The following is an 11,192-nucleotide window of genomic DNA, read 5'->3' as shown; positions in this document are numbered from 1 at the left end:
CAGTAATTAAATAATAATTGGTGAGCTAGTTGAACTAAGCATGGCTAAGCATTGCCTAACCCTAAGTCTAGTCAAATTAACCCTGGGATGACAATAATAATAAATGGGGATCAACAGGTATAAAGGTAAATGCCTAATAGATAAATAAAGTAAATACATTTGAATACAATGCATGTTTGAATGTAAAAGCGGGGGGATTTTATAATCATAGGTTCAATATGATCAAAGAAGGGTGCCACTTGCCTTGCTTAGACCCACGAGGAACTTCGGCGACGACTTCGAGAACGAACGGCGCTGCGACGGGGTCAAAACCTACGACAAACAAGGCAAAACAAGAAAAACAGGCTATAAAACTACTGACACAGAGAAAGAAACTATTTTTAATGGATTCTTGGCATTTTTATGGATTTAATGAAATTTGAATGGACCTAAACGGAGACTAGATGAATTAGTTATGAATTTTAGAAGTTTTCTGGGTTTTTTAACTAAACAGAAAATCTTAATTGAATTATTACGCAATTAATGGGGCTGCTGACGTCAGCGGAGGAGAGAGGGGCTGACGGCTGACAGGTGGGGGCCACCTGTCGGCGGGAGAAGGAGAGGATGAGGGGCTGACAGGTGGGCCCGAGAGGGGGAGAGAGGAGAGAGGGGACCAGCCGGCTGACGGGTGGGCCCCGGCTGGCAGAGAGAGAAAATAGAGAGGGAAAGGGGATGATGCACTCGGCTTCGGCTAGAGCGGAGGAGGGAGAGGGCGGCCGGGTGGCGGCGGACGGAGGGCGGTGACAAGCGGGCGGCGCGGCGGACGGCGACCGGCAGGCGGCGAAGGAGATCGGCGGCGGCGACGGAGAAGGTGGTGACGGGCGAAGGGACGGCGATGAGAACGGCGACGACGAGTCGGCGTGGAGGAGGCGGAGACGGCGACGGGGTTGCACGGCTCGGAGCGGCGACGAGCGGCGGAATCGGGTGGCGGCGGAGGACGTCGGCCAACGGCGAGCGGTGGGGCGCACTCGCGGTGACACGAAGAAACAGAGAAAGGGAGGAGAGCGGGCTCACCGGGGTGGCGCGGCGACGAGACCGATGCGACGAGATCGATCGGCGCCGGGCGACGGTGGCGCAGCGGCGCGACGGAGCAGCGTCGGCGGCACGAGGGAGAGGGGGATTAAAGGTGGCGGCTACCGCGCGCAGGGCGGGAAGGCGGTGACGGCGCATCGCGGCGACGGCGGCGACGGCCGGGCGGCGCGCGCACGGAGGAAGAGCGGGGCGGCGGTGCGGGAAAGCGGTGGCGGCAAAACGACGGCGTGACGGCGACGACGTCGGGCGGCGACCCGGCGGCGGCGGTGCATGGCTCCTGGCGCTTGCCGACGGCACGGGAAGGTCGGCAGCGGCAGCGAAGAGGAAAGAAAGAGGGAGAGAGGAGAGGAGAGCTCACCAGCTGCGATGGAAGGCGGCAGCACGTCGGCGAGGATGAGGCAGAGGTGGAGACACAGACGAGCGGCGGCTTGCGACGTTCGGTGGCGAGACCGGCCGACGGCGGCGGAGCGACGGGGCGCGGCGGTGGAGAGGATGAAGGGGCGGCGAAGGGCGCGGGGTGGACACCGGCAGCGACGGAAGCCGGCGGGAGGTCAGCGAGGTAGAGGTGGCGGTGGCGACGCGGGTAGGCGGTGACGTCCGACGGCCGACGACGAGATCGGCGACTGACGGCGACGGAGGGAAGCTTCGGGCGGAGAGGGGGAAAGCGGCGGCGGGGTAGAGGCACGGGGATTTTATAGGGTGGTGGCGCCGGCTAGGGCGGGGCGGCGGTTGTGGAGTCCACGGCACGCACGCGCGTGGCTTGCGGCGGCCGGTTCGGACACGGCGGTTGCGGCGGCGGCGGGCGGCGTTCGGCTCGGACTCAGCCGGCACGGGGAGGCGGCGCGGACTTCGCGCGGCGCGGGCGCGGGCGCTGGCGCGGGCGTGGGCGCTGGGCCGAGCGGCTGGTGGCCAGGCGGAGGAGAGGGCGCGTGGGAGGGGCGGGAGGCCAGCTCGGCTGGGCCGGCCTGGAGGGAGAGGTGGGCTGTCACGCCCTGAGTTTTACCCTAGCCAAGAAATAATTAAATAATGCATTAAAAATAATTTGTTAATTAAAGTTCAGGAGAAACTCGGTGTAATAAATTAATTTAATTAATTGGAAGCTTTTCGAATATTCTAAAATGTCCCGGAAGCATTTTAAATTATTAACAGGATTTATATTTGAATTGCAGTCAATAAAATTTGGTCTAATAAACTTAATAAAAATCGGCAAAATTGGAGGCAATTTCTTTTTTTTCCCTCCTTCCTTTTTCTTTTCTTTTTCCCTTCTCCCTTTTTCCCCTTTTCCTTTTTCTTTTCTCTTTCCTTTTTTTTTCTCTCCTGGTCGCACCTCCTCTCCTTCCTCCCTGTACGATCCTCTCCTCCTCCTCTCCAAGCCATGCAGCCTCATCTCTATCTCCACCAAAAAAATCAATTCCAATTAATTCTAAATCTTATCCCCTTGAACATTATCTATTCCTTGTTAATAGGAGATGGGTAACAAGATCTATCTCTAGCTTCCCCCTATAAATACCCCCTAGAGTCTTGCTACTTTTCCTTGTCTCCCTCTCCCGTGCATCTCCAGTCGCCTCTTGCGCCTCCGTTACAGCTGTGCCGCCCCTATCCAGCAGCTGCGCAGCAAGCCGCTAGCAGCCCTGTTGCATCCCTGTTCGCAGCAGCGAAAGCCGATCTAATCTATCACCGATCCTCAGGTTCGCATATATTTTATTCTTGCGAATCAATCTAAATTAATCTACCGTTTAATTGTTCAAGTTTTCTAGCCTAACAGCGAGGAACAACCGCAATCCGTCGCTGATCTCTCCACCAAACCTCAGGTTTGCATACGTTTTATTCATGCAAATCAATCTATCGTTAATCTACCCTGTAATTGCTTAGGTTTTCCAATCTATTAGCTAACGCGAGATTGATCTACAGTATGAAATTCTATTTCGTACACGTAGATTGGTTTAACGTTAAAGTCATCTAATTCTAGTTTAGCGAGTTGTTAAATCTCAATTTAACGGGTCGTTAACTCCTGCCGTTGTGCCGCTAACAGTTCACGGTTTCACGTATCGGATCTAATTTGTCGTACGAATCTCTAATTCGTGCATGATTTGGTTCTGTCGTGTGAATGCGTGTACTGTTTGCAATTTCCCGAGTCGTGTCCCAACCGGCGCTCAAAGTCCGCATCACCTCCCTCGGCCCACTCCTCATTTTCCCTATTCTCTCGGCCCAACAGCGCCGGCCCACTTCTCCCTTCCGGCCTGCTCTCCCTCCTCTCCTCCCTTCCCTCCCGCTGGGCCGGCCCATAGACTGTAGCCCACTAGCGCCCCGAAGTCCAGGCCACCTCCTTTCTCATCGGGACACCGATAGGTGAGCCCCACCTGTCGGGGTCGTCCCCGTCGCTCCGCTCGCCGCTGCGCCGAGCTGCGTCACGCCCTCGCCGGGGCTGCTGCCTCGTCGCGCACTGCGCTGCAGCGCACGTGCGCAGCTTCCCCGCCACGCCGCGCCACCGGCCTCTCCACGTCGCACCGTCGGCCGCACCCCTTGCCGCCTCACCTTGCCTCTGCTTGCGCTGCTCTCCGCCCCCGCTCGTGTCGCGACGCCGCGCCTGTGTCGCCGTCGCTCCAGTTGCGCTGTTGTTGTGCGCCGCCCTCCGGTCGCGTCCGCCGCCCGGCCGCCATGCTGCGTCGCTGCTTGGCCGACGCCACCACCTCACTCTTCCCTCGTGCTCCCTTTCATCGCCAACCACCGGCCGCAATCCGCGCCGCCGCGCTAACGACCTCCCCGCCCTACGAGCGGTAGCCGCCACCTATAAATCCCCCTCTCCTCGAGCCGCCGCCGCCTTTTTCCACACATCCCCGAGCCGTCGCTGCGCCCATCGCCTCGCCACTGCCGGCCGAGCTCACGCCTCACCGCCGGTCGCCGTCACGGAGCCGCGTCATCACCCATTCCCGCTCGACGCCGACTCGCTGCCGCCCTTTGCGCCGCCGGTGAGCATCCTCTTCCCCTATCCCTCCTTTTCTTCCCCTTCGGTAGCCGCTGCCGGCCCATGTGCCACCGCCATGCACGTGCGCCACTGTTCGCCGCCGACGTGCCATCCTGGCGTCGTCTCCCTCGCCTCATCATCGCTGCAGCGGGCCCCCTCGGTCGTTGCCACCGCGCCGCGCGACGCCAAGCCGTCGGGCGCTGCTCCCCGCCGTCGGCCATCGCGACCGGTCTCCACCTTCGCGCCTTCGCCCGCCAGTAATCGGCCATCGTCGGTCCTCCGCCGCACCCACTCCGCTTTCCCCGGTCACTGCCAAATCCGTCGCCCGCCGTAACCACCGCCCCGCTTCTCCCGGCGTCGCCCCCTTTCCCGCGCCCGTCACCAACTACCTCACCGCCCTACGCGCCGGCCTCCACCTTTAAATCGCCTCTGCGGCCGCCACTGCTCCCCCTTCGCCCTCTCGAGCCACCGCTGCCCTCACCGTCGCGGTGCTGCCCCATCCTCATCGCCGGTGTCGTTCTCGTCGCCTGTGAGACCCTCTCCCCTTCCTCCTCCCTCTCTCCCTCGGCGCTCCCCGTCGCGTCGCGCCACCGACACTGCCGCCCTTCCCTGTCCGCTCCCTTTCCTCCCCTCGCCGCCTCCGCGTGTGCGCGTCGCAGCCGCTGCTCTTGCACCGTCCACCGCCGATCTCGTCGCTGGTCGCCGCTCGGGGCCGCGGAGCTGCGTCATCGCCAGTGCCCGATCCTCACCGACTTGCCGCCGCCAGTCCCCGGCCGCCATCGTCACGGTTTCCCCTCCCTCCATCGTCCTCTGCCTCCCCGCGCACAAGCCATGACGCCAAGCCGTCGTCGTGCACCGCTCCTCCCTCCTCTCCCCGTCGGATTCCTTTTCTCTTCTCGGCCGTTGCCGTCGCTGGCCATTGTCGGTCGTGCCACCGTGCTAGCGCCGCCAAGCGATCTCCATCGCCACCGCCGATCTACCTCGTGCCGGCCGTCACCACCTGTCATCGGCCCTCGCCGACTTGCCGCCGCCGTCCTCGTCGCCGGTAAGCCCTTGCTGTCCTCTCTTGTCACACCCGGAGTTTCGTCCTAAGCCTAAATCGTAAAAAGGAATCCGTAAATAACAATTGGCTTAATTAACTCAGGAAAAATCCCTCTAAAAGGAATTAATTCACTTAAATCGAGGCTCGCAAATCGACTAACAGGATTTAAATTCAAATTGCAGAAGTATAAAATTTGGCCAAACAAATTAACTTAAAACTCGGCAAAAGTGGGGTTTTCCTTTTTCCCTCCTTTTTCTTCTCTTTTTCCCTTCCTTCTCAAATTGGGCCGAAGTCCAATTTTCCTCCCTCTCTCTTTTTCCTTTTTCTTTTTCTTTTTCTTTTCCTTCCCGGGCCGGCCCAGCCGAGCCGGCCCATCCTCCTCCTCGGCCGGCCCAGCCGACCGGCCTCCCTCCGCCGCCGCGCGCGCCCCCGCCTGGGCCGCGGCTCCGGCCCAGCTCGCCCGCTCGCCCGTCGCCCGCGCCGCGAAGTCCATCGCCGCTCCCTCCCCTCTCGCGCCACTGACAGGTGGGGCCCACCTGTCAGTGACTGTTCCGCGCCCGCGCCGCGCCGTGTCCGAGCCGAACTCCGCCGCCGCCGCAACCGCCGCCGCCGAGACCGCGCCGTCGCCGACTCGGTCTCCAACGTCCGCCCGCCCTAGCCGGCGCCGCCACCCTATAAATCCCGAGCCGCCGCGCGCCGTCGCTCGCTTTCCGTCGTCGCTCGAGTCGCTGCCTCGCTGCCGCCGTTCGCCGCCGCCGCGCAATCTCGCCGCCAGCCGCTGGTCGTCGCCGTCTCGCTGCGTCACCTTCTCCGCGCCGCCGTCGCCGTCGGATTGCCGCCCCCGCCGTCGCCGGTGGACATCCCCAGCGCCACGCGCTCCCTCTCCGCCCGGTCGCCGCAGCGCCTCGTCGTCTCGCCGCCGCCACTCGATCTCCGTCGCCGCCACAGATCTCCCGCACCCGCCCGCGTCGCCACCTTCGCCTCGGTCTCGCCGACCCGTCCGCGCCCTCGCCGCCGCCAGTGAGCCTCCGCACCCTCCTCCCCTCTTTCTCCCCCTCTCCGGCCGACCGCCGCCGAGTCGCACGCCGTCGCCGGACAAGGCTGAAGCCCGCCGCTCCCGTCGGCCACCGTGGTCGTCGTCGCCTCCGCGTCGCCGACGTCTGGCCGCCGTCCCTTGCGCCCGCGCGTGCCGCGCTGCCGCCGCTCGCCAATCGCCATCGCCGCTGTTCTGCCGGGTTGCGCCCGTGCGTCGCCGCCCCGGCCGTCGTCGCCGTCGCGCCGTCGCCGCTCGCCGGTCGTCGCCGTCGCGCCGTCGCCGTCGCGTCGCCGTCGCCGAGCGCCGCCGCCGCCGCGTCGCCCGCCGCTCCCGCCGGTCGCCGCCGTCCGCCCGACCGCGCGCTCGGCTCCCGTCTCTCTGTTCCCTCTCGCTGACGAGTGGGTCCCACTCGTCAGTCGCTCCCCGCGCCCACTTCCTCTCTCCTCCCCGGGCCCGCGTGTCAGCCGCCCATCCCCTCTCTCTCTCACTGACAGGTGGTCCCCACCTGTCAGCCGTCAGCTTCCTCTCTCCTCGCTGACGTCAGCAGCCCCATTAATTGCGCAATAATTGATTTAGGACTTTTCTGTTTAGTTAAAAACCCAGAAAACTTCTAAAATTCATAAGTAATTCATCTAGTCTCCGTTTAGGTCCATTCAAATTTCATTAAATTCCTAAAATTATCAAGAATCCATTAAAAATAGTTTCTTTTGCTGTTTCAGTAGAGTTTGTGCCTGTTTTATTTATTTTTGTGCTTTGTCGCATAGATTCGGACCCCGCCGAAGAGCCGGTTTACTTCGAGATCGTCGCCGAAGTTCCCCAAGGGCCAGAGCAAGGCAAGTAACACTCATCCTTGAACATATTGAACCCATTATTGCAAATTCCCCGCTTGTTTATTTCAAATATGCATTGTTTTGGTTAAAGTATTTACTTTATGCTATTTTCGGGTAAACCTTATTATTATGCCGTTGTTTATCCAACTTTATTCATTGCTGGACCAGGGGTAACTTGATTAGTGTCAGGCCTAGGTTAATGCTTAGCCATGCTTAGAACAAATAGCTCATGGGATCACATTTAATTATGCTTAGTTCTGAATAGCTGAGATAATGATTCACTACCCGGTTCGGGTTAATGTCAACTAAAATATTGATAATGGTGGGCTGTGGGTGTATGGTTTTGAGAGTCGCACCCATGGCGATTAAGGACCGGTTCACGGGAAACCCTGGAAGTAAATAAGTGCTAACCACATGCCGAAATGGGTAAGGTGGGATTTGGAGCATGACTTCGAACTATTTGACGTACCCAGGCAAGGGTAGGCGTGATGGAGTATGGACGGGCAATCGTGGTGTAACGAAAGCTTCTCCTGCTTCCGGATCTACCAAGGCACAAGAGGGGACTGCCCGACTTGGTGTAAAGGAGGGGGTGAAACCTGAAGTGTGGTACGATTAAATAGGGAGGGTTGTGTAACGGGTCCTATCACGGTCTCCTTTCCGGTATGCCATGGTGGTATGTCGGCGCACGTTCAAGTGTAGTGGAGTCGTGTCTTATGGGTACAGTAGTACACCTCTGATCAGAGTATAAACTATTCGAATAGTCGTGCCCACGGTTACGGGCGAACTCCCAGCTTCACTGTGATTAGTGAACCTTTAATAACTTGAGTAAAATCTGTTGTCACTTGGGACTACTGCAACATGGTGTAGCGTTGAGTAGTGGTTGGGCCTGTTGCAACGTGGTGTAACGTTGGACAGTGTTGCGGTATTTTACAACTGCTTATTTTATTTATGCTTTACTGTATTTAAATTACCTTTATTCTTTTGATCTCTGTTATTTATTTAAATTGCTGCTTTGTCGCAACTAACCCTAGCCTGTCCTTGTTAATTCCGTTGCATCATTTGTTTCCCCCTTGTCCGTGTTACTTGTTGAGTACGGTGGTTTGTACTCAGCCTTGCTTAACTTTCCCAACCCAGAGCTAGAAGCAGAGTCCGATGGAGGTGCCTCTCAGGAGTGAGCTGTTCCGCCGTCGAAGTGTTGCCTGTGGACTGGAGCCGTACCCGCTGCAGCTAGTCTGCCCCTTTGTTTTTCTTTCCGCTGCATTTCCGCTAGAATAAGTGTAATTTTCAGTTGTTTCTAAGAACGATGGTTATGTAATCAACATTGTCTTTTTGTGTACCCTGGTTGGTCCTGGACAGGGATTTAATACACAATTAAGTTCAGAAATTCGTGTGAGGAATTTCTGGGCGTGACATCTCTATCCCTCTCTTTTCCTCTCCGCCCGTGGCCGCCGGAGCCGACGCCGCCGCCGCATTCTTGCGCGCTTTGGCCGTCTCCGTCGCCCGTCCGCCAGCCGCCACCCTCGCCTTGCTGTCGCCAACACGACCCCGCCACCGTCGGAGCGCCGCCGCGCTCGTCGCGTCACTGCCGTCGCTCTCCCCGAGCTGCCCCCGTCCACCTCTGTTCTGGGCCACTGATGAGCGGGCCCAACTCGTCAGCCGGTCAGCCTCCCCTCCCCCTCTCTCTCTCACCGCCATGTGGGTCCTAGACGTCAGCCTCCTCTCACTCCTGTGCTGACGTCATCCCTCCAATTAATTGCGCAATAAATCATTAAGGTTTCCTGTTTAGTTTAAAAACACAGTTAATCTTCTAAAATTCATAAGTAATTCATCTAGTCTCTGTTTAGGTCCATTCAAGTTTCATTAAATCCAGAAAAATGCCAAGAATCCATTAAAAATAGTTTCTTTTTCTATTTCAGTAGTTTTATAGCCTGTTTTTCTTGTTTTCCCTTGTTTGTCGTAGGTTTTGACCCCGTCGCAGCGCCGTTCGTTCTCGAAGTCATCGCCAAAGTTCCTCGTGGGTCTAAGCAAGGCAAGTGGCACCCTTCTTTGATCATATTGAACCTATGTTTATAAAATTCCTCGCTTTACATTCAAACATGCATTGTTTTATGCAAATCTATTTATTTTATTTATCTATTGGGCATTTACCCTTATACCCGTTGATCCCTATTTATTATTATTGTCATCCCAGGGTTAATTTGACTAGACTTAGGGTTAGGCAATGCTTAGCCATGCTTAGTTCAACTAGCTCACCAATTATTATTTAATCATCTGTTACACTTTGATACACCTTTAATGGTTGCTATCGTTATTCATTTCCCGTTGTGGATTAATGACAACTAAAATATTGCTTATGGTGGGCTGTGGGTGCATGGTTTTGAAAGTCGTGCCCATGGCAATTAAGGACCGGTTCTCAGGAAACCCTGAAGGTCTTACACGTACTAACCACAAGCCAGAATGGGCAACGGTGAGACTCGTAATCTAGCTTGTCCCTATTCGACGTACCGAGGCAAGGGTAGGCGTAATGGAGTATGGACGGGCAATCGTGGTGTAACGAAAGCCCCTGCTGCTTCCGGATCTACCAAGGCACAAGAGGGGACTGCCCGACTTGGTGTAAAGGAGGGGGTGAAACTTGAAGTGTGGTGCGATTGTCTAGGGAGGGTTAGGTGAAAAGTCTTATCATGGTTTCCGTACTGAGGTATCGTGGTGATACGTTGGGGCATGGTAACATGCTTGGGAGCCATGTCTTGTGGGTAAAGTTGTACACCTCTGCAGAGTAAAACTATTCGAATAGCCGTGCCCGCGATTATTGGGCGAACTAACAGATTCACTGGGATTAGTTGAACCATTAATAACCTGATTAATCTTGGAACTGGTTTGACCCTGCGCAATGTGGTGTAACGTTGGCAGTGGTTTGGGTCTATCGCAACGTGGTTTAACGTTGGGCAGAGGGTTGACCCTGTCGCTACGTGGTGTAACGTTCGACAGTGGTTTGGGCCTGTTGCAACGTGGTGTAACGTTGGACGGTGGATGTTTATTTTAATTGTTACTTTACTTTTACTTCAGTTTATTTTATCTACTGTTTTGCTAAATTACTGTAGCTTTGTGCAATTTAACCTTAGCCTATCCTTGATACCCTATTGCATTCATTATTCTCCCTCTCTTGGGTGTTACTTGTTGAGTACGGTGGTTTGTACTCAGCCTTGCTTAATTTTCCCCCACCAGAGCAAGTGCCAGAGCCTGTGTCAGAAGAAAGTTGTTCCGAAGGTTGAAGTGAGGTTCAGTCCGCCGTCGAGAATGCCTGTGGTGTGGAGCCGTCTTCACCAGCTGAAGCTGAAGAGTAGATGGTCTAGTCTTGTTTTTCTTTTTCCGCTCTATTTCGATAGATAATTGTTTTTATTTGTTTTTAAGTCGTGGAACTGTGTATTGATTTGTCATAGTGTGTACTCGGGCTGATGCCTGGACCGAGATTTAATACATGATATTGTTCAGAAATTTGGTGTAAATTTCTGGGCGTGACATGGGCCGGCTCGGCTGGGCCAGCCCGGGAAGGAGGGGAGGAAAAAGAAAAAGGAAAAAGAAAAGGAAAGGGAGGAAAATTGGACTTCGGCCCAATTTGAGAAGGAAGGGAAAAAGAAAGGAAAAAGGAGGGAAAAAGGAAAGCCCCACTTTTGCCGAATTTTAAATTAATTAGTTTGGCCAAATTTTATACTTCTGTAATTTGAATTTAAATCCAGTTAGTCGATTTGCGAGCCTCGATTTAATTAAATTAGGTTCTTTTAGAGGGATTTTTCCTGAGTTAATTAAGCGAATTGTTATTTACGAATTTCTTTTACATATTTAGGCTTGGGATAAAACTCCGGGCATGACAAATACTTAGCCATGCTTTGTTCAACTAGCTTACCAATTATTATTTAATTATTCATTAGACTTTGATAGACCTTTAATGGTTGTGATCATAATTAATCTCCCGATGTGGATTATTAATATAACTAAAATATTGCTTATGGTGGGCTGTGGGTGCATGGTTTTGAGAGTCATGCCCATGGCAATTAAGAACCGGTTCTCGGGAAACCATGGAAGTCTTACACGTACTAACCACAAGCCAGAATGGGCAATGGTGAGACTCGTAATCTAGCTTGTCCCTATTCGACGTACCAAGGCAAGGGTGAGCGTGATGGAGTATGGACGGGCAATTGTGGTGTAACGAAAGCCTCTGCTGCTTCTGGATTCACCAAGGCACAAGAA

Source organism: Oryza brachyantha, chromosome 3, assembly GCF_000231095.2.
Source record: "Oryza brachyantha chromosome 3, ObraRS2, whole genome shotgun sequence".
In the NCBI taxonomy this organism is placed as follows: Eukaryota; Viridiplantae; Streptophyta; class Magnoliopsida; order Poales; family Poaceae; genus Oryza; species Oryza brachyantha.
Note: the sequence above shows the minus strand (reverse complement) of the source record.